The sequence below is a fragment of the Danio rerio genome, chromosome 17 (genome assembly GCF_052040795.2).
Source record: "Danio rerio strain M-AB ecotype USA chromosome 17, GRCz13ab, whole genome shotgun sequence".
Lineage (NCBI taxonomy): Eukaryota > Metazoa > Chordata > Actinopteri > Cypriniformes > Danionidae > Danio > Danio rerio.
This window is the reverse complement of record NC_141037.1, coordinates 41,328,375-41,353,293: the sequence shown is the minus strand read 5'-3', so window position 1 is coordinate 41,353,293 and position 24,919 is coordinate 41,328,375. Positions and strand designations below refer to the sequence as shown.

The following is a 24,919-nucleotide window of genomic DNA, read 5'->3' as shown; positions in this document are numbered from 1 at the left end:
TTGTGTTCTTACTTCTTTTTTTTTAGAGTAGCTTATGGCATACTTTTTTTTTCTTTTGGTGAATTGATAGTCAAAGTGTATTCATAAAACCATAGACATATTTGTTATAGCATGGCTAAACTACAAAAAACCTTTTTATGTAATTGAAGTAAAACCATATGGTTAAAGTCAGCTATAGAGAGCTCCAAACCAAATTCAAACTTCACATTTCGAAGATAGGTCTGAGCTTGCAATTTCTCACCCATGATCTCAAATGTTTTTTAGTAGGATATAGTTTCACCTCCTAAGCAGCTGAAATGTCATTTATTCTGATGTTATGGCATTCAGACTAAAAATAGTATCCAAGACAGTGTTGATCTGAAGTCCTCCACGTTTATCAGTCATAACAAGGTAGGAAAAACCTGAAAAGGGGATGCTGAAATGCACTTCTATACAGTATTCATAGCAAACCCCAAGGGGAGATATGCATGGCATATACAAAGTCAGCATGCAGCCAACTAGGACATTCACACTTAAACATTTCTATATGGATAACGGCACAAATAGTGCACTATACAGGTGATAATATATTCAGATATGCTTTCCAGTGGGTGAATGAACGGTTTCTCATTAATGTCACACAAACTGCTAAAGCCCAAGCACACACACAGTCTGCACTGGTACATATTAGACCCCTCCAAATTACACACTGCATGCTGTATTTTCAGCCTGATCTCACGAGGAAACGTAATTATTTTACATTTTGTCAGTTTAGTGGCAAATTCTTGTAAAATCGTACAAGTTCAGTCGTACGAAAATGTACGATTTTAAAAAGATGGTGTGGCACCTAACTCCACCCCTAACCCCAACCGTCATGGGGTGACAAGCAAATCGCACAAAATTGTATAAATTAGATCGTACGTAGGCCCGGATTGGCTAATCGGGAGGACCGGGAGAATTCCCGGTGGACGGTCCGTTTTTTGGCCACGAGGGCCGGTGTCCCTAGCTGCTTGCACTCTCAGCTGTCGCACTTTTTTTCATTTTATTATTTATTTGACCATAGCCTCACTCTTTCTATTCATTATTTTGCTGCAGCTCCGCGCTTTTTATTTATTTTCTCGCAGCCCCGTGAGCAAAATGCAGCCTGCAGGTTAATGATGACGTAACTATTATTCGACCCCAAACAGTGGCACCTTAGTGAATATAAGAATTCGAATAATTAATATTAATGAATATTACTCCTGGTCAATGAAAATCAGATGATTCACTAAATAATAAATCTGACATAAATTGATCAGAAATCTAGAAAGGGGAGACAAAGATTAAGTAGTCAATAGAGATAGTTACATTGTTAGTGCCATTGTGGTCCAGTGGTCAGCACGTTGCATTGTCACACTACAGGACCCGAGTTTGATCCTTACCTATCTAAATGAATTTATTTATTTATTTATTTTTTTAATTTTTATTGTTAAGACATATAATACTGTTTAAGTTGTTGAACATTTAAACTTATAAAGCAGCTGTTATCTTGAAAAATACGTGATCGTGTAATTAGAAAGTGAATTCGAAATGATGTTATTTTAATATAGTCAGTCGTGAACTGAGGTGGGCCGGTCTAAGGCTTGAAACTCCAGCGCTGAAAAGGAGTCCCACTCCGGCCCTGATCGTACGAATTCATACAAATTGGCCACTAAATGAAAAAGTTACAAATTGTCGTGAGATTGCGTTGGTATTTTAGAGTAAAGAAACAGTTTAAGTGGGACACACCAAAATAATGTTTAGCCATTTGAGCATGTCAGGGTACACTGTAAAAAAATTATTGTGCATTTTGTTTTTTCAACATGATTTTGTAAGTTGACACAACAAAGTTGTTAATTCAACTTAGCCTGGTAAGTTTTCACTGTCTCAACTAGTATGTAGTATTGTCAACTCAACTTAAAAACATGTTGAACCAGCTTCCTTTAAGTTGCACCCCATACTTCCAATCCAGCAGGTGGTAGAATGTGCACTATAAAGTCAGTTTGCTAACTGCCTGTTGAACACCAGAAGAAGTCAGACAGATATTTTTCACCATTTTTTAATTGTTCAATCATCACATTTTTGGTAAGTAATGCTTCTACAAAATTGTGTTATTAGACCTTTGCTTATTCTTGAGGAGTTTGGCCACATTTATAATGTTTAATAAAGTTTGTTTTAGATTTGAATTTAAATATCTCAATATATATTAAAAATTTTACTTTTCTAGTTCCCTGACTAATATACTACAGGTATTTTTAATATAGATATTAATGGATCTCTATTTATGTACATTATAAAATACACTAGAAAAATATTATAAGTAAATCACTTAAATGTACTTTTCTCATTCTAAAGGTTGTTGCCAGAGAGCAGACTGACTTATTAAAGATGCGATTTTACCTTTATTTTCATTCATAAATGTACAGTAGTCAAATATTTAAGAACAAATATTCATAATAATTTACCCAGATGTGATTTTCTCATTCTAAAGGTTGCAGCACATTCCCAGAGGCCAGATTCATTTACAACAGGTGAGATTTTATTAAACATCTCTTTTCGCATGGTTACAGTAGACTAATAATAAAGAAAAATATTTACAAAAAAAAAATCACATAAATTTCATTTTCTCATTTTCTCTCAGCCATTTTCTCAAAGGTTGCGGCACATTCCCAGAGAAAGACTGACTTACTACAGGTGAGATTAAAATATCTCCTGTCATATGAATACAGTAAACAAATATTTTTATTATTTTAATTTATATTTCAAAGATTTAGTGATTACTCTGAGCTTGATTGTGTACACTATTTATTAAATATGTTTTAGATTTGTTTTTTTTTCTTTCTTCATAGGAAAACGTCAAGCAGTGTGGGGCATTTCGTGTTGATAAATTATGTGAAGCTGCAAGTTTCACTACAACCAATCAATTAATTGTAATGCGACACTAAAAGCTAAAGCACTGGCATCACGCAAGTAATGATTTGTATAAGAGTTGTTGTACTCATGTTGTGTTTATGTCCTTCAGCTTTAGTGTTTAGGATTTTGCAATGTAAAGATTTTTTAATGTTTGGCATATTTATACAGCACACAAATTCTGAAGAAGAGCCAAACAGAGGCATAAATCCTGAAAATCAGAAGCTGTTGATGAACATTAGAGCAGATATCTGCAGTGCAATTACATTAAAAAATAAAAAGAGTATACTTAAAAATACTTTGAAATAAAGATGTTGAGATCAGGTTTTATAATCTTCTAAGCTCTGCTGTCATTTCTTTTTAAGAGTTGTGTATTTTAGACATTTACAGTTATTTAGTTTCTCCTCTTGAAATTACTTTACAATTACTTTTGTAAAAAATTACATTATAAGAAAGAGTACATTATAATGACAACTCTAGTGTAAATACATATTGTGTAATTGCTAAATTGGGAATGAAAACCTTTAACAAAATGTGGAATATGTTTCGTTGTCTGTTCTGTTTCTAATTGAGAAAGTCTGCTAGATTAAGTTCAGTGAACTTGAAAATGCAAGTTAATGTATGTATATGTATTATATCATTTTTGCTTTAAATTACAAAAAACAAATTACCACTACTGAGTGGGGTTTCTAATACAGTGTCTGAGACAGGACAGTAAATTTGACGTTACTCTGTCCTCTGGCTGCCGCCATCAGTCTCACAATTTTTTTTTTCCTTTTTCGGAAAGTCTTTATAACATCACCATGGAGTTTTTTATTTTTTTTTTTAATTTCAGCAAATAAGATTACATACACAGTGCTAGTTTCCCCAACTATGAAGAGTTCTGCTACTGAGAAACTTGGAAGTGTGAAAAGGGTCTACTAAGTTAAGGTGAGTGAACAAATCATGTTTTTACAACACATTCTCACTCCCAACTCGTCATATACCGACGCTTGGTCAGGAACCCTCGGCGTAAGTTATTGACGCAGGGTACCTCTTTAGCGTCATATTTAGACGTGCAGGGATTGCCTATAGAATCTGTACCTGAGCCTGAGGCGTCATAGGGAGATGCTGGAGGCTCGTATAATTACCAATAGATGTCAACACACTTTTTAAACCTGATTTACGCCTATTATCGCAGTTTTCTTATTTTAAAAATATGTAATTTTTATTTTGTTTATGACCAAGCATCAGTATATGACGAGTTGGGAATGAGAATGTGTTGGTTTTTACAGTGTAGTTTGTTTGGTGTTTTCCTCACATTGCCTCTTGTTGGGTTAACATTAGTGTGAGTTGGCCTGATTCAGCATGTAGAATTGGCTTCAGCGGTCAGTAGAAAGAGAGTTGTCTAATTGGCTGTTTAGCTATGAATAAGAATGCAAGAACAAAAACTGAAGTGGCAAAACCAAGTAACTATTCAAGTCAAGAGGGAACACAAAGAAGTTGGACGTAATTTCACTGCATTGATCAAATATTTGCAAATATTCTGGATTATTATTGACATTTGTACAAGTGAATCTCTCTGTGGTGAGTGACAATGACTGTGATAATGGTACTGAACGGTGCTTTGTTTGCAGTTTCTATGTGTGTATCACAAGTTACAGTTTCACTTTGTGGAATGAGAAAACAGCCTCTTTTGAGTTGGTATGTTCACAGGCAGCTTTTTGGTCCAGATGGGACCAGACACAGCCGACAAGAGGCAATAACAATAGTTGGTTTTCGTTGAGGCTAGCTTTTTGTCATCAGCTTGGTGTGTCGCATTTTTTAGACAGACTTAGCATTGCTAAAACAGATTGTGGTTGTCATGAGGTCAGATGCGCTGATACAAATGAAACATTTTGGCTATTAGTTAGAGGGCAGGGGCTACTCTAAGTGCCCCGCACAGTCTACATGTTTGAGTTGAAAGTTGAAATTACATCACACATTGACAAATCTGCGTATTTCAAGTCTTTTCAGGGGATGTTTAATTTTCACAAGGGAACCATTTAAATGCAGTAATTTCATTTTCAAGCAAAGAAAATAGAGTTTGTGGGTAGCACAACCTTTATTTGGCGGGCATACAGCTTTGAAATTTAAATTCTGTCTGACGGCAAGGTGTTAGAGAGCTCCACTGAGTTTTCATACAGTCGCCTACAGCAGGGTTTAGCACAAAAATGCAGCCCCAGCACTGGCAACATCACATGAGCCCTGGATTTCAGAAGTCAGCTGCTTAAAAGATCTCTCCAGTTTATCTGCAGAAAGAGGAGCTCTCTTGTTTACAAAGGTTACACCTGCTGTTTAGTGTGGAGATTGAGATTTAAATGCACAATATTACATTTTACTATGCACTCAGGGGCTAGATTTAAGAGGTTAGCATAGACCAGATAACTTGTTCTGATAGAGAAACTGACAAAAAACACTAATCAAAAATCATATATTTATACAGTGCTCTGAATAAATGAGTAAATTCCTGACAGAATAAATTTATATTTTCTATAGGATGCTACAAAAAGGATACCAAAGCTAAAACTGAAACTAGTCTAACAAAACAACTTAAGATCACAGTCTAAAAATGAGTACACCCAAATTAATATGGGGGAAAATATTAAATAACATTATAATAAACAGGAAAAATCAAGCAAACATAAAAAAAAACTTGTTTGTAAGTTTGTAGTTTGTAATTTATTTTTACGCAATAATTTGTTTAAATTTAAAGTAAAAATTTCTCTTCTTTAAGATGTAAGATTACCCAACATAAAGCACCTAAATATGTTATCCTCATTCTCTGAGAAGTGGATAAAAATATTAATATTCAAAAAGGGCGTGCTCATTTATGCTGAGTACCCACAGAGACCTGCCTTTTTGGCACTAAAAATGCATCCTGCTGGGGTTTCTAAATCTCCTAATGTCTGGAATTTGGTTTTTGCTTTGGAAAGTTTGTTAATTGTATGTGTTTTTACATTACCTTTTTATTTAAACCTACTTTTGCTTGGCTTCACAGCTGACTGTGTGAGAGCGAGATAAACTTGAAATAATTCATTCTTAAATCTAAATGACTTAAAAAACTTTACTATACTCAGAGGGGACAAAATGACATCTAAACTGGTTGCAGAATATGTGTACACCATTAGAAATGGTTGATCAACTAATTTGCCTTATTTATAATCTACGCTTGTGATTATAATATTGTTTAGAGATGTTATCAGTTGGGGCAGCACGGTGGCGGAGTGGGTAGCATGATTGCCTCACAGCACAAAAGATTGCTGGCAGAGCCGGCCCAAGGCATAAGCGAACTAAGCGGCTGCTTAGGGCCCCGTGGCCACACCGTTTTCAACACCGACTGCAGCAGATAACCGCTTTAGCTACAGTACACCCAGCCGCCACCAGGTAGCGCTTCCATTAATGGCGGATCATTAGACATACACCAGCGTCATGTAAATCACTGAGTCTGAGAGATGAGCCATTGCAATGGTGAATATCTCAGGCATACAGACACTTTCTTCTGTCCAAGCTGGGCCGATGTATTTGTGTGTTTCAGACATCCAGCTCCCCCGAATTTGCCACTAGTTTCTTTCTTACCGTACGTTCACACCGAAAGCGGCGAGAGCGTCAAAGTAGCCGGAAGTCATTCATTTTCAATGAGAGCCGGCGGCGAAAGGCGGCGAGGAGCAGCGCGGCGCATCTTCGCCAGCGTGAGCGTCGAGGAGAGTTGAAATGAAGTCAACTTTATGGTAATGAGCTATGACGCGGTTTGGCGGCAAGCAATCAGAATGAAGACGTCCATCGATTGATAGCAGTTCAGAGAACACAGACCTGTGAACTTTGGTTCCGACCACAGTTGTTCCCAAGGGTTTGATTATTGCTGTCGCTGGATTTCCAATTATTTACAATTTTTTCCTACAGGAACATTAAATAAGTTACTGGCGAGTTACTGATGTTCATTAATGTTATATAAATTTATCTTAAAAAGCGGGAATCTCACGTGATGTGACAGTACAAAACAGTACTGCTGCTATTTCAGACATATGGACACATATTGGATAAATAGAGCAAAGCCACACCACACGTAACTTGATCTTCCATTGTTGTATGAATTTGATAAGAAGTGCGCAACATTTTCACGCTGGAAACATGTTTTATGCAGGAATGTAACTGATATGCTGCAACGGCTCCTTTAAATATGAGATCAATGTAGCGAGTTTTGACGCTCTCGCTGCAGGAGCTGAATGCAGAGAGTGTTGTCGCCAGGGCGGCCAGAGCGACCTTGGACGCTCTCGCCGCTTTCGGTGTGAACGTACGGTTACAGACGCGCTTTCACTTCGCTATATCGCTCGCGCGTGCCCGCGGCCAGTGCAACTTCCTATGTGCTCAAACTTTTAACCTCCGCCAAAATATATAAAGATATCAATAGGACATAAACATTTAATTAGAAGGGACTTGCGTTTATTTGACTCCTACAAACCTTGTCAAAGTCTTGTAGATGGTATTTTGGCAAAAAAAATAATATTAGGGGAATTAAAAAACTTAAATAGATGAGTAAATAACTAATGTTCTCCACTGCTGAAAACATACGTGCTTAGAGGAGTCTGTGCTCACCTCTCAGAGCATTCTGATCAGTTGAAAATAGTGGGGATACATATTTTTTTATTAAAAATAAACCAGGGCTAAGCATAAAATGTTTCCATGTTTACATAAAATTAGTTGGTCAAGTTGTAATAAGTGTTTTAAGTTTACAGAAAATTAGAAAGCAATAAATTACTATTTTGGCAGTTTTTTTTCTTAAATGCATATTCCACTAAATTAAGATTTTGCTGCTGTGAGAGATGTGCTCTCCTCAGTCATCCACTCCTCTCTGCACATCAGCATTTTTAAGCTTGTTTGACAGATGTGCACTTGTTTTACATTGTTGCAATTCTATAAATGCGTGTTTATATAAAAAAAAATTCATCATAATAAATAAATAAATAAATACACTGCAAAAATGATTTTCTTTCTTATAGTTTTTGTGTGATTTTTAGTCCAAATATCTAAAAATTCTTAAACCAATAAACATTTTCTTGACAGGTTTTTAGTCAAAATTATGTGAATTTTTCATTAAAAAAGCTCAATAATCTGTCAATTAGGGTATATAAAAATATTGTTTTAGGTTTTAAATAAGATTATTTTACTTATCTTATTGGCAGATTAATTTGTTTTACAAAAAAAAATCACTTAATTTAGAATTATTTCTGAAAACTGAAAATTTTTTGTACATATTTACTAATTTGATTTATATGCGAGTATGTCTAGAAAATGCTACCTGATTTAGTTTGATTTTAATTTAAATAGATGTGTTAAGTTATTTGAACTACAAAATACAATATGATTTTTTTCAGTATTAACATTTATATCCAATAAAAAAAATGTATCTTTATTGTCACTATGTTTGACTGTTTGGCAGCGTCTTGTGTCTGAATAATAATAAAAATAAGTTTGTTATTGGCTACTTCCAGCTGCTTTTGTTTCTGCCAGCCCATATTAATGTTTTGTGTCTAATTATTTAGATTTGTGGCAAGTAGTTATATAAAAAGTTGGATCATGAGGAACTTGTTTCTGCAGAATAATATTTAGAATTGCCTTAAAACATATATTTTATGATATAAGCAACACAGCTACAGCGAATAAAATCGATAATGTGTGTTTTAAATTTATAGTCTTATCCTTATTATCAAGGATTGACCATAATTTGTCATATTGTTTGCACCAAGGGGGCCCCAAATAAAATCCTGCTTAGGACCCCCTGAAGGCTTGGGCCGGCCCTGATTGCTGGTTCAAGCCCCTGCTGGGTCGGTTGGCATTTCTGTGGGGAGTTTGCATGTTCTGCTCGTGTTCGCTTGGGTTTTCTCTGAGTGCTCTGGTTTCCACCACAGGTCCAAAGACATGCAGTACAGGTGAATTGGGCAAGCTAAATTGGCCATACTGTATGTGTGTGAATGTAAGAGTGTTTCCCGGTGTTGGGTTGCTGGAAGGGCATTCGCTGCATAATTTGTATGCTGGTTTAGTTGGCGGATCATTCTGCTGTGGGGACCCCTGATTAATAAAGGGACTTAGCCGAAAAGAAAAGGAATTAATGAATATTGTCAGTTTTTATTCCTTTTATTTCTGTCATTTCATGATGTTATTTCTGTAATTCTTTTGTTTGTCTCGTGTAGCTGACCATATATGTGATGTGAGTAAATGGTGTTTTTCAATCTGGCTACCACTGCAAGTATATTTCAAACCTGTGGGGAGCACTGTCCCTATATAACACAATAGGTGATCCGTACCGACCCGAACCATACCGTACTGTACCAGTCAGTGAAAACGAGCCATTTTTTTCAGACGCCCTTTTTGAGCCAGTGTTTGAAATGGGCTTAAAAGGCATGGCAATGAATGTCTTTTTATATCTTAGTTCACCCAATTATGAAAAATTATTTACTCATACTTGACTTGCTACAAACCTGTTTTAATTGTTTCATTCTGTTGACCACAAAAGAAGATATTTTGAAGAATGCTGGAAACCTGATAGAACAGTAGTAGAAGCAAAAACAAATATTTCGTAAGTCAGTGGTTACCGATTTCAAACATTCTTCAAAGTATCCTATTATGTGTTCAATAGATGAAAAAATCTCAAATGGGTTTGCAACAAGTGAAAGGGAGTGAACAATAGCAGAATTTTCATTTTTTGGTGAATTGTTGCTTTAAAAACTGAAGATAAAAGTAATACAAATGTCATTCCACTGCGCTGGATGTCCTGTTACACATTTGAATGTGACTTATTGTAAGTATATTAGTAAAACAGTCTATATAGATCTTTCAATTTACTAAAGATTCACATATTAAACGATCCAAGCTACCGTAGAGAAGAAAAATCACCAAAGAAATTTCTAATATCTTCATTGTACTATCAGCAAGTTTCAATAAACGAAGAACATGTTGAACTTTTTCTGTTTTTACATAAATCTGCCTCATTCTTTTCCTCCAGAGAGAAAGACTCACCTTTAGAGTTCCAGAGAAGATCAATATTGTCTCTCTGTGCTCTGTGCTCACAGATACCGAGTCTGCTATCAAAAGATTTTAATATAAACACAACGGTGTCTCATCATGTTTCCTCTGATACTTCATCAGCTCCATACGGTCTTGCTGTATGTCAACAATTGTTTCATTTGGGTCTATTTTTTATTTCCCCATAGGCATTTTGGAAGAAACATCTCAGACAAAGTTGATACTTAAAAGGAAGCATAATTGGGAATGTATTAAGTCTCCTGAGCTACTTTAAAGCGGTGTCTAAAAAATACAGTTCTCCTTTGGGCTGTTTAAAATTAGAGCTGAAGATCCCCAGGCAGAGAACCATGTTGTTGTCCATAAAACAGCTTCTTGTTTCTTTAAACTGCTATTTAAAGGAGAGCCACAATTAATACAATATTATTTAGTAGATGAAAGTTTGTACTGATGTAATTTATTTAAATTTTTATTTTAAGTATGCAAACCACCAGCTGAGCTGCTCTAGAAAACATTAAAAATCACAATGCACTCTGCAATTTAAAGTGTCAGATGACAGATATTCAGTATGTGCTTATAGAAAATGATTGTCCATTAGTGTGGATTCAAAAGTTGTTGTAAGTTATCTTTATAGATATTTTTGGAAGCAGTAAGTGATTTCTGGGAAATAGTGGGGATGTGGGAAATAAAACTTACTATATAACACAAATAATACTAATATATTGCAAATGTCACAAGGTTATCTAACTTTTCAGACACATATTGTGAACCAGTCTTTGAAATGGGGTTAGAAGGCAGGGAAATTAATGTCTTTTTATGTTTGAAAGGGATATAGGTCACCCAAAAATGACAATTCTGCCATCATTTACGCATCCTTGAATTTTTACGTTATGTTGACCAAAAATGAAGAGATTTTGAAGAATGCTGAAAACATGTACATTTTCAGAATTGATATCACATTGTGATCGTAGAAAATCTCTTTTGGCCTTCATTTACCGTCAGTCTTTTTCATGGCATGCAAGATGAATGTGTGTCCCCTAAAATGTTTCCATGTTGAGATATGAAAAATACAACTCAATTAAGCCGCCTGTCACCTTTGCTTTTGCAGCTGTTCAAGATGGCATGCTGGATAATATCTCAAATATTTTTAGCTTGATGCCATCGGTATAAATCTGTGATGTTTCTGCATGGAATCCATAAATATAAACAAGTCTCCAGGGTCTCATTTATAAAATGCTCAGAAATGTTATATGGCTGTATAAGTCATTAAAAAACCTGACTGTTGGCACACATTATTTCCATATTAATAGTGTTTGGGTGTATATTTCTCCAGTATAACAACAGACAGCCACATGTTCATCAGCGACTCTGCAGAAATAATTTGCCTCTTTTTTTCCCTTGCGCTGTCTTACTTTATCTTCTTCATGCTCTAAAAGGGTAAAAGGACGTGGGAAACATCCACAAAGAAAAATGGTGCTTGCAAAATTCATTTAATTAAAGCCGAGTGCAAGAGATGCTCTGCACTTAGGCTTTTCTTCCTATAAAGTTTGTCTGTCTGCCTGATTGTCTCTATCTACCTGTCTGTCTGTCTGTCTGTCTGTCCGTCTGTCAAATGTGGCTGGACAATTTGACCTAAAATCTAATTCTCGATTAATTGAACATTTTAACTAGATCATGATTTATGAACGATTATTTTATTTATATATTTATTTAATTTTTTTGGCCTCAAAGTTCACTTACAAGTTTTGTACAGTAAATATGCTGTGAGATGTTTAAATAAAGGGTGCATAATTGATTTAAAAATGATTGATGGAAACACACTATCTATGAATATCTATTAAACATCAACGTTGAACTACTAAAATTAAAACACACATTGCTTAAAAACAGCCACTTTAATTCTTATAAAAAAGTGGAAATAACTTTTGGAAACAATATAAACTAATTTTCAATGTTTTATTATTTGAAAAGTATAAAATAAGCAGAATTTAAATATGTTAAAGTAAATAATAATCTTATTTTAATGGAAAAAATGCCATCTAGAGGCATCTCTGGCACAGCTCACAAGCATCGTCAATGTAGTACAAACATTCGATGACCGGGAAGTGCAAAACAACATTACAAAGTTCATTTATTCATTCATTTTCATGTCAGCTTAGTCCCTTTATTAATCCGGGTTCGCCACAGCGGAATGAACCGCCAACTTATCCAGCATGTTTTATGCAGCCCTTCCAGCCGCAACCCACCTGTGGGAAACATCTACACACACTCATTCACACACACACTCATACACTCCGGACAATTTATCCTACGCAATTCACCTGTACCGCATGTCTTTGGACTGTGGGGGAAACCGGAGCACACGGAGGAAACCCACGTGAATGCAGGGAGAACATGCAAACTCCACAAAGAAACGCCAACTGAGCCAAGGCTCAAACCAGCTACCCAGCAACCTTCTTGCTGTGAGACGACAGCACTACCTACTGCGCCACTGCGTCGCCCCACATTACAAAGTGTGATACATATTTACAAAGCTCAAGTAAAAATTTACATATTGGAAAACATTTTTACCCATCGAGTTTTCTCGGGTCGGGCACCCCTGTTTCTCATCTAGCTGCTTCCCAAATGGCACAAATAGTTTTTTTTTTAAACTAAGTGGAACCTCAGACTGTTTCCCTCATGATGTTTGAATGAGCCTATGAATGAGCACCTGGACATCCCTTTCAGACAGCTTCCTCTTGCGTCCACAGTTACTCCTGTTAGACGTGGTTCGTCAGTCCTGGTGCTATGCTGACAATACTCTGGAAATCGTGGCTTTTGAAACATCACAAAGACTTGCTGCCTTGGTCACAGATGTGCCAGCAAAACACACACCAACAATTTGTCCTCTTTTGAACTTTAATATGTCACTCATAATGTAAACTGTGCTATTATTTTGCTAATTAAGCCTTCACACTTTGTTCTTAGTGTTTCAGTTTCATTGTTCTACCCCTTTATTTTTTTGTAATTAAATGTCTTGCTATCTATACATTAAAATACATACCATGCTAGACTGTTTACTTGTATGTAATGTAATTTGTAAGTTGCTATCATGTTCTGTGAATTTATATGACATTTTCTGTTTCACTAGTATGTGTTAATATTTTGTTTAATTGTTTTAATTTATAACATGTACAGTGTTTCTCTATGTTATGAGGTAACATTCCATGCATTGCCGGTAGATCTCACACAAAAAAATTCTACTTCCAGCCAGTTTGTCCTTAAGTACTTAACACAAAAATATGTATAGCATTTTCTGACAATGTTGACAATGCTTCTAGCAGTAGAAAATAAATTAAACTAATGAATCACTCAGGATTACATATTAATAATTCTCTTATCTGTATAATTGTCATTTAAACATATGCTCTTATTTGACTGAAAATAACAGTAAATTGATTGCAAGGGTGGTCTTCCTTCAGAGTAACCTGGGGTTAAATGGGGGCGAAGGGCACAGCGGTGATGGAGAAAGATTGTGCTCTCATTAACTTTATTCCTGGGTTTGCACCAATTTGGGACTGAACTTGTGACCTTTTTTGTTAAAACCCAGAACCAAGAACAATTAGCATGCCAACATCATTAGACTACTGTCACTCTTTCAGGTAACATTTTTCTGTTCGCAGCATTAGCAGTCACTCAGTTAGCAGACAGCTTTGGAATTTTTACACTGTTTGTATCACTTCATTTGCTCATTCCTGACAGAGTGTATTAGTGGTGGGATTTTTTCTGAAACAACAATGTCTTATTAAATTAACACTTCATTCAAAAAACTTAAAACAACAGATTTTAATTATAACCAGATTTAATTACACCTTTTCAATTGTTATGTGGTTCTTACTTCACACATTTTAATGGGTAATGGAAATGCAGCTGATTGAACTAGTGACTATTTTTATATTTAATCTCTTGATTAAATGACCTGCAAAAAAAAAAAACGGCAAAAAAAAAAAAAAAACTTTCATAAGGAAATGAATTCTATCGCATGTGTTGAAGGTTCAATGGCCAATCCATCACTTTATTTGAGCTTCTATTGGCATTGGAAAAATGAACAATATTTGATCTAAAATGTAAGTTACTCAAAATTAACTTTTAATAAAATGAATTGTTGTATAAAGGGCTTGATATACTTCAAACAAAGTTCTAAGTTTAAACATAGTTCAAACAAAGGCTGAAAGATAATTTATGGTTTTTGATTAACCCAAGTCCCCCACGTGGAAGTACCATTACAAAAAATTACTGCAGTTTTTAGGACACACACACAAAAAAAAAAAAAAAAACTGTGTTAAGTATTTTGCAGTATTTCTGCAATACAAATGAAGTACCACAATACAACCAACTGCAGTACATCTACTGCAATACAACTAAAGCATTACTACAGTACAAATACAGTCCCACTACTGCAATTCAACTGAATTACTACTACAGTACAACTTTAGTACAACTACTGCAATAGTACTGAAGTGATACCCCTACTATAATGCTGTACAACTTATTCAATCGTACTGAAGTGATACCTCTAATATACTGATATATTTGTTGACTAAATAAAACGAGACAAGAATATGATTAAGGGACGTTTTTAAAAAAATATCTAATCAGAATTAATCTTGGTGTGTAATGCATGTCCCACACACACACACATTTGAAAGTAACTGGTCCACAGTAGACGCGGGATGCGATTACAGGATGCGATTACAAAGGATGTCAATCTGATTAAACTATAACAAAGACTATAAAATGAAAACAGCTGAGAGAAAAAGAAGATTCACTTACATCTTAAACTATTAATTTGCTATTTTAAACCCTTTCAAAGACGTAATGGCATGTAACTGTTCAACAGACTGGTTAAAAATTGTAGTAGATTACCATGTTAAAATAAAGAGTTTGCTAAATAATTGTACCAATCCTGCATTTTCAGACGGCTACTGTTCTTACATGTGGATTGATTGCCGACACATAACTTTATATTTTACTTACGATATAAATAAACAATGCATATCTATTTTTTGGTATTCAATGGAAAGCTACATTCCATATTTTAATAAACTGTTTTATTTCATTTTAAGTTTGCATATTTTGTGTAAATAAATGTATACAATATTTAATTAAATTCCACTTAACTTAAACAAAATATATTTTAGTCAACTATAGATCTAGAGTAGATTTAGTGGACTTTAATCTACAGAAATGTAGTGAACTAAAACTAGACTAAGACTAAAATAATTCAGAACACTAAAATATAAAAGCTAAAATGGAATAACTTAAGAAGACTTATGACTAAATGAAAAATGGGCTGTGAAAATTAACTTTGCTTCACCAGCTCTGATACATAATTCTTTAGTGTACTCATATGTTTAGTGTTGTTGTTTTGGATGTTGTTCTCCTTTTCTCCTTTCGAACTTCAGAAACAAACTCAACATGAACTGTTCATTGAACTTTCAGTATTTCAGTTTGTTCTTCTATTTAGTTTGAAGTATACCAAATATGCTAAACAGTCTTTTTACAGGTATTGATAAAAAAAAAAAAAAAAAAACCTGTTTAAACAAGTGATACGTTTTATGGTAAAAAATTTGCATACAGAAAACAATATTATCAAAATCCTCCATTTTCACACATACAGTTGAAGTCAGAATTATTAGCCTTCTTTTTATTGATTGATTTATTTATTTTTTACATATTTCCCAAATGATGTATAACAGCACAGACATTTTCACAGTATGTCTAATAATGTTTTTTTCTTCAAGTTAAAATCTTATTTGTTTTATTTTGGCTAGAATAAAAGCAGTTTTAATTTTTTAAACACCATTTTAAGGACAAAATTATTAGCCCCTTTAAGCTATATATATTTTTGATAGACTACAGAACAAACCATTATTATACAATAACTTGCCTAATTACCATAACCTGCCTTAACCTCATTGATCTAGTTACGCCTTTAAATGTCACTTTAAGTTTTATAGAAGTGTCTTGAAAAATATCTAGTAAACTATTATTTACTGTCATCATGGCAAAGATAAAATAAATCAGTTATTAGAAATGAGTTATTAAAACTATTATGTTTAGAAATGTGTTGAGAAAAATCTTCTCTCCATTAAACAGAAATTGAGGAAAAAAATAAATAAGGGGCTAATAATTCAGGGTGGCTAATAATTCTGACTTCAGCTGTATCTGTAAAAACCACTAAAACACTGCATTATAAATAGCTGGCCTTTTATTAATGTCACTGGAAGAGTCTGTTCACATATCACATCTAAAACTTAGTGGAGTGTCACTTACTTCACCAATTTTAATGTACTTCTGGGTTCGATCAACTATTCTCTTAGAGAATCCACAACAGACAAACCCTTGCTGCAGCTCTGATACAAGTTTTATTTATGGAGGGAATTAAAAAGCACTGCAGTGTTTGGGTGACTTTGCGTTTTTATGAGGTAATTAGTTATTACTGAAATCTGTATATTCTGTTAAAGTGTAAAGATGATTGGTTGGGTTTCTATTTGTGCTCATAAGCTGCTCTCCATTAGAATCAATAAAGAGATAAAAATGTGATATGTGAACGGCCCCTAGCTGGGGGCTATTGATGAATCAATGAATAAACATACAGGCATACATGCTTCAATATGTTTGTGAAAAGTTTGAAAGAATATGTTCTTTTAGTAGCCAACAATTGATTTTAGCATAGTCCACAAACACTTGCTCTCCGCCAACATCTTGCCTTGCCTACTTTTCACAGCGATTGGTTGTCGGCCAAAATTTTTTGCTTGACATTTGCATAGTCGAGAAATGCCCAACTTTTCTGAAGCTCCTGGCTGCTCTAATCAATTTATTTGTGTCACTTTCAATCTCATAATAAAGTGTGGGAGTGTTCATGCTCAACTACTACAAGAACGAATTGAAAACGGTTGCTCTGCCATGCCAGCAACGTACCAGTGGACACAAATATACTACTCATCTGTACATAGAGCTCTTTAGTCTGACATTTTTGTTTTGATTGCCAATTTCTAGCACATGAACATGATGACGTCAACAGAACTGATATTTTTTATTTTACAAGCACATGCAAATAAGAGGAATACACAGTTTGTGTTAGTTTACTTGTTATGGTTTTAATAAAACTCTGAATATGGTATGAGGAATTTCATACCTCAGAGATTGCAAGCATAGCTCATTGATTGCCAATTAGTAGCATATTTGAGTAACAGAAGAGGTGTGACAATTGACACTTTGACATGTGAGTATTCAAACCACATGAAGGAACACAGGCCAAAGGCAACGCTAAATATGTAGGTGCATCAGTTACAACATAACATATTTAAAGCATATGGTAAACGGAACAAATTATATTTGTGAAAAGGAATGAATAAAGGGTTTAATCTGAAGCTCACATGCACAAACACACACACACCTCAGAGGATAGTAAGAAAAGTGTTTTCAGATCCTTTGAAATCCATTGAATCAGCTTTTTTGTGATCCCCATTTCATCAATATTTCAAAACTTAAAATGCTTTTATCCACACACAAAGCACAAAAGCACAATGCAGGCTCCTTGAAAATGCACATATCAGCCTACATTTTTGTAAAACTATAAAAACGTGTAATAACATATGTTTGACTGCAGTTTCTAGTTGAAATGAGAGCAGTGGAGCAGTATGACAACAACAACTTTTATTCCTTTTCACACTTATCATATTCACACGGGCATACACTACCTGACAAAAGTCTTGTCGTCAATCCCAGTTGTAAAAGCAGTAATTACTAGTTGGTCATTTGGAAAAGTGGCAGAAGGTTGATGAACTAATCATCACAAATACTGCAGAAGACCTATTGGAACCCACATGGACCCAAGATTCTCACAGAAATTAGTCAAGTTTGGCGAAGGAAAAATCATGGTTTGGAGCTACATTAAGTATGGGGTCAAGCGAGAGATCTGCAGAGTGGATGGCAACATCAACAGCCTGAGGTATCAAGACATTTGTGCTGCCCATTACATTACAAACCACAGGAGAGGGAAAATTCTTCAACAGGATAGCACTCCTTCTCATACTTCAGCCTCCACATTAAAGTTCCTGAATGCAAAGAAGGTCAAGGTGTCCCAAGATTGGCCAGCTCAGTCACCAGACATGAAAATTATTGAGCATGTATGGGGTAAGATGAATGAGGAGGGATTAAAGATCAATCCAAAGAATCTTGATTAACTCTGGGAGTCCTGCAAGATTGCTTTTTTGACATTCCAGATGACTTTATTAATACGTTATTTGAGTCATTGCAGAGATGTATTAATGCAGTTATACCCTCATGTAAGTCATGCACAATAATTATTCTTTTTTCACTGCACCATGACTTGATATTCTATATTGTACATTATTTCTGTTAAGTAACAAGACCTTACTGTCCTAGTTCAATAATTCAAAATCAAGGCATGATCTTATTTTATTTTGGTAAAATAAGTGTAATCTAGAGGCATTTGTCTTTCATATAAGGCACTTCTGATGCTTATAATTAACTAGAAGTCAAGTTACTATTTGTTGTTCCTAAAACTTGGATAAGCGACAAAACTTTTAACAGATAGTGTGGGTAAAACAAGAACACATCACAATTTTTCCCAATAAATATATTTCTAAAGCTGTTGTTGGCATGCAATTATTTGAGAATTCAGCAATATCCAAACATACGATGAGTCATTCAGTTTGTCCATTGTAGATGAATATTTAGGAACATGTAGCGATTTTGCAAAAGCAGAGACATAAGATGCAAACAGTGTTTTTCGTGAGTGTATGCATGAGAGTATGAATAGCCGTTTTCTCCAAGAAAGGTCAATATTGAACTGTATTCCAGGACTCGTAAACTGACAGTCTTGAGGAAAAAAAAATGTGTGAGATCGGTGTCAAGCTGTATGCTTCTTACTACACGCTCTGAAATATGAAAGATGTTCTTTGCTTTAACAGAGTAATCCATCCAGCAATAAACAACACTGTAATTTTATTCATGCATGCACATTTATAGCTGGGTGCTTTACATCATATTCATTTAAAAGACTTAGATCCAGAGCCATATTTTTCAGCAGCATTTAATGTTTTGAAAAATGATAACTATGACTTAAAGCAAGAGTTATGATTATTAGACACGGCTATAACTTTTTGTCATAATTATGACTTTTAATGATTCAAGATTAAAAGAGGAGCCATAATTATGACAAAACGTCAATTTTTTATGTTTTTATTTCTTTTCTTTTTTTGAGACACAAAACAATAATTCTAAATTGTATTTTTGAAATAAAATAATTACGACAAATAAAAAAATCAAATGAGGATATAAAAATGACCTTTTATACCATAATGGGGTATATGCACATGGTCTTTTAATTTCAGCCAGCCAGCCTTCGGTTCGCTTCTGGTGGTCTTTCTATAGACGAATTATCAACCTACGTCACACATGACGTCACACGGGTTCCCGGTTGCAGAAGAGACCGTTGCAATAGCAAACATGTCGTGTTGTGCAGTAGGATGCTAAATTCAAAGGGAGCTTAATGAAGTGACCTAATTAAAAATGCTGCACTCTGCAGTTCTCATTTCATATCAGGTAAGTTTCGCTATGCTGAATCATACACATTACTCATTTTTGATTGCAGCCATGGTTTTGGCAAAAACAGTGAAATATGGTTAATTAAATTACGAACACTGAATGCTAAGAATGAAACGGGAAAATGTACGTTCACATACCCTGCCATACAGGTGCAGTTCACTGTCAGAATGCAGTTTTGCTTGTTGATAATTAATTATCCAGGCCTTGTACAGTTCCGTCTTCTTTCCTTGTCGTTGGCTAGGGAGAACCTCGGTTTTTAGCACTACAAAATTTTGAATCTGGTAATGATGGAACATTTTTTCTTGCACATAACCACACAGAAAATAATTTTGGGATCCAAAATGTTAGGCCTTTAATTTCTCTCTTGTTAAAATCACTTGGAGTTTCAATGGGATAGTTTGGGGCTGGATGCTTGGCCATTTCATCTTATCCAATATCCGTTGGGAGGCTGCTGTCACAGATGTACATGTCAGACGAACGACGCTCACATTATCGTTAATTTTGCAGAATCACTGTGCTTATCACTGGGTGACAAGCTGTTATAATAGGCTGAAATCATTATGTAAATAATATATATAATATGTAAACAATATAATTTCTAAGACAACAACAAACTCTGTACCACATCACATGTCATTGCATTGCTTTAAATGCTAGCGCTCCCGTTTTTTTACTGCCACCTCCCTTCGTCAGCATCCTAAATGTTTACAAACCAGTAATTCATCCATTGTAAAACTGCCACCTACGATGTCTGATTTCTTTAAAAATCTGTGATCTTCAATGCCGGTTAGTTATACGCTAAGAAGATGGTCTCAGACTTATTATATCCCATTTTCTCTCGCCATGACTTTAAAATATGACAGTTTACTTTACCCCTATATTTTCAATGGAGTTTTTGCTCTGCGATTACAAATTAACTGATACACATTTGTGGCTATCCTTTACAACTACAAATTACACTTTTACAGCTGATTGGGAGCTTTGCACCAAAAATAGATTCATAATGAATGCTGAAGCGTGCTTTCACGCCTCTGGATCAATTCTTTTGTTCCAAAACAGGCAATAAAATTGTTACATTGTTGCACTTTTTTTTGTGCGGTTCACTTTCCCATGGCAAAGTTTCTAAACAGACCAAAAGAGCTAAAACAAGTCACATGCGAGTAAAATTTCCTCACATTGGTCAGAGTTTCATGGTTTATTTGCAGAGTTCCGCTCAGCTGTCACATGTCCTTATTTTAATTTATGACGATGAGCAATAAGACTTCACAAGTAAAAAGTTGAGCTTTAACTTTGAATGGTGACACCCACAAACACAGTCACCAAATATAAATCAGAAGTAAGACTTTCTCATAGCAGTTGACTTATGCATTATAGGCTTTACATTATAGAGACAAATAACAGATAACAAATACTGCTGTTTGGTCAGGTTTCCTAGCGGATAAACAGCTCTTATTAATGGATGATCGCTGACGGCGAGTTTAACTGAACCCAAGTGTAGTTTATTTACAGTGAACTGAATGAACAAAACATGTAACCAGAAATAAACGCATGGCATGAAAACACAAACCACTTACCGACAGAAAAACAACGTAATATAAATCTAGACAAGGTACAATGAAACAAGAGGCTGTTTATATATTAACCAAGGGATCACACGACAAGGTAAACCAATGAAACACGAGAGACAAGACAGAACAAATAAATGGGAGCATGACACATACACACACTAGGAAGCACACATGACAAGGTTGACCAATGGGAACATGACACAAACACTAGGGATCACACGGCAGGAAGCAGGGCAGGAAAATTCATGTTTCTTCATATAGCCGTGTATATGCCTATTACAAATCCATAATACACTGGGGTAAAGCTTGGTTCAGATCGTATCCACTCCAAAGTTCATTTCAATCGAGCCGAGACCATCTCATTCAGGCGATCTCGGACCGATTGTTTTGGCATGGATCAGTGCACGATTGCTGGATTTACATGCCAAACGAACCGTGCTAACTGGGGGAACGCGCCAGGTTCTGGAACAAAAGTCTAGGTGTGAAAGCACCCTAAGTCTGTTTAACTAAATGTATTGCAATTACATTACAACATGTAAAAGGAACCTTAAAATTGAAAATAGTTACATTAAGATTTCACCGAAAGTTTATCATTGGCTGAAAAATAGCTGTACATATACCCCATTGACTTAAGACATAAATATGTAGTAAATCATTTGGCATGGTGTTTTGTTACAAAGGAATAGATACACAAAACATATACACAAACATTCTCAAACTTGTTCATGAGATTTTAGTTTATTTGTTTGATTTACATGAGTGCATAATTAATTGTTCAAATACACACAAAAAGAGAATGATGACTTGCAGGAAATGTTCGAGTACTGTTCCATTCAAATTCGCTCACACTATGATGTACTATGATGTTTATTTTAGGTCTGTGATTGTTCAGTCTATTGAGATTCTACTGAGTCACATGACAGCATGTAATTAACATTTGTTCAAAATAGCCTGCTTTTCACATACAAAATGTGTCATACAGAATGATGACATATGAGGAAGGAGCCACATTATCTTGTTTGGAATGACGTTGAATGAGAAAAGAATAGGGTTTTCATTTTTAGGCAAACTAATCTCTTTAATTTCTTCCCTTTCCTCAGTGCCACTTAGCTTTAGATCAAAGGCACAAAAAGTTGAGTTTCTTCCTACAATGGAGACATAATTCGTTCTATTAGGATGCTTGACTCGACTGTATGAAGTCCTGTTTCCTTCATTGCAGGTCCTCAAGGTCTCCCGAGAGCTCTATCCTGAATCAATCTTTTGTAATAAGCCACTTTTTTGGTCCTGGGTAAATGAAGCAGACAGTTTCACTGACATTTGCACTTTTTTCTCTACTGTTCCAGCTCAACCCAGATAATCAGCATTCCCACTCTCCACCCCCCAGAACCTGCTGTCGATCATGTCAGACAGATAGATAAAACAAGAGAGAATAAAGGTGAAGTTAAGGAGAGCTGGGTAAGATTATGGAGGAAGAGTCGGAGAGAGAGAGAGAAAGAGAGAGTTTTTTATGAGGTGGGTGGCTATATTCTCTCCTTCACTTTTTGAGTAATTCTACAGTTGATTTGGGGTTTAGGATCATAAGGACCTGAATATACTTTTAATTAACCTCCTTAATGAAATAACTCTCGTTTTTGTCTTGTGGTTACAGGGGCTCTATGAGAAATCTAATCTTCCTTGATCTTATGAGATAAAAGACTTGACGTACTATGAAAACATGTTGTAACTTTCAGAACTTTCAGGTCATCCTCCCTGGCTTTCTCATCAAATTAGAAATGAAACTAAGGAGGAAGTGGCTGACTTACTGATTTGGGGGCCCTAAGCAATTCTTGGTATGGGGTCCTAGCATTCAAAATTTGAATTAGAGTTTTGAATATATTTTATAATTAATTTATTAAATAGGATAGCCCCTTGAGATGAATCATCTCATTTCCGAGGGGGTCCCTTAAAACTTCATTAAACAAATAGAGTACAACATGTCATAATGAACATACAACTAAACAAACAAACAAACAAATTAACTAACTAACTAACTAACTAACTAACTAACTAACTAACTAACTAACTAACTAACTAACTAACTAACTAACTAACTAACTAACTAACTAACAAGTAGCACACTTCACCTAAAACACTTCCCACAAACTAAAGCCTAAATCAACAACAAAAAAAAAAAAAAATCATCAAATGTACAAACAATTTGATATACAAATAAATAATAAACATTTAAATTGGAGCTAATATTAATAACATTTCAAGTTGCTTCCAAAAAAAATAAATAAATTAGCCCTGAAAAGACTAAATAATTTAATTGATATGAAAAATGTATTGAAAATGAAAACACTCTTGCTCTATAGATATTTTTTTTTCTCTGTAGATTAGTTTAGTAAATAAACTACTTTTATTATGTTGGTATTGATGATATTTCTGTTCTGAATAACCCTCTTTTTACATTGTTTGTTTTAAGTATCATTAAATATCCATTCTTTCTGTTAATCTGCCTTCGTCTTCTCTCTGATCCGTTACAGTATAACATATATTTTGTGTATTTTAATATTTAAAGGAACATTTATCTTCTTAATGTAAAATTAAATGCTGTACATTCCCAAATAAAAAACAAGTTCACTTGGCTTAGTACCTTATTTATCAGAAGTCGCCACAGCAGATTGAACTAACAACTATTTGAGCATGTTTTAAGCACTGGATGCCCTTCTAGCTGCAACCCAGTTCTGGGAAACAATCATACACACTCATTTACACACACACACACACACACACACACACACACACACACACACACACACACACACACACACACACACACACACACACACACTCATACACTACAGTGATTTTAGCTTATTCAATTCACCTATATCCCATGTGTTTGGACTGTGGAGGAAACTGGAGCACTCGGAGAAAACCCATACAAACACAGGGAGAACATGCAAACTCCACACAGAAATGCAAACTGACCCAGTCAAGACTAGAACCAGTGAGCTTTTTGCTGTGAGGCCACAGTTCTGATCTACCTTGCCGCTGCCACTGGTTTTAAAAAGAAGTAATAACATTAAAATCTTAAGGGTTATGGACAGATTTTACAACATATGATAGAGGCTTTATAAAAGAACTACAGTATATATTTAATACAGGCTTCTTGGCATTGGTTGGGGCTCCCTAATTCCATTCAAAATGTACAGTATTTGTTTATTTATAGTTGTGTATGTAAATATACATAGTACACATGTAATTACAAACTTTTATCTTGTGTGCAATTACTGTGTCACTACATTGTAATTACTATAATGTTACATTGTATTAACATTGCTATTGCATTGTACTACATCCAAGATCATATTTATAAACATGTTTTGTTGTATATTTTAAGTACAGTATTTGTGTATTTATATGCAAATATAAACAGTACATTTGTTATTACAAACTTTTATTTTGGATGTAATGACCTTGTAATTATTTTGTTTAAAACATTGTAATTGCATCTGACATGTAATATGTAGTTACAAATTTTTATCTTGCCTGCATTTACTTTGTCATTACATTATAAATACTGTGCCATTACATTGTAGTTACATCCAAGATAATGTTTATAAATGTAAATGTTTCTTTGTACATTGCATGTACAGTATTTGTTTATTTATAGTTGTATACGTAAATATACACAGTACACATGTAATCACAAACTTCTATCTTGGATGTAATTACTTTGTCATTACATTGTAATTACATTCACAATATTATTGATAAACCTAAATGTTTCTTTGTATATTTCA

General features: G+C 34.7%; 1 long non-coding RNA gene across 2 annotated transcripts; it reads left to right on the top strand.

Moving 5' to 3' along the window:
- The first annotated feature begins 2,016 nt into the window (after positions 1-2,016).
- Positions 2,017-23,287, top strand: LOC141378450 (uncharacterized). Of its 2 annotated transcripts, none has more exons than XR_015513694.1 (5): positions 2,017-2,082; positions 2,489-2,528; positions 2,639-2,691; positions 2,847-3,837; positions 12,696-13,294. It is a non-coding gene; the product is annotated as an uncharacterized LOC141378450 (long non-coding RNA). The 2 variants fall into 2 exon arrangements; XR_015513695.1 differs by lacking the exon at positions 12,696-13,294 and adding an exon at positions 22,475-23,287 and having other exon boundaries at positions 2,019-2,082.
- The last annotated feature ends 1,632 nt before the right edge of the window (positions 23,288-24,919 follow it).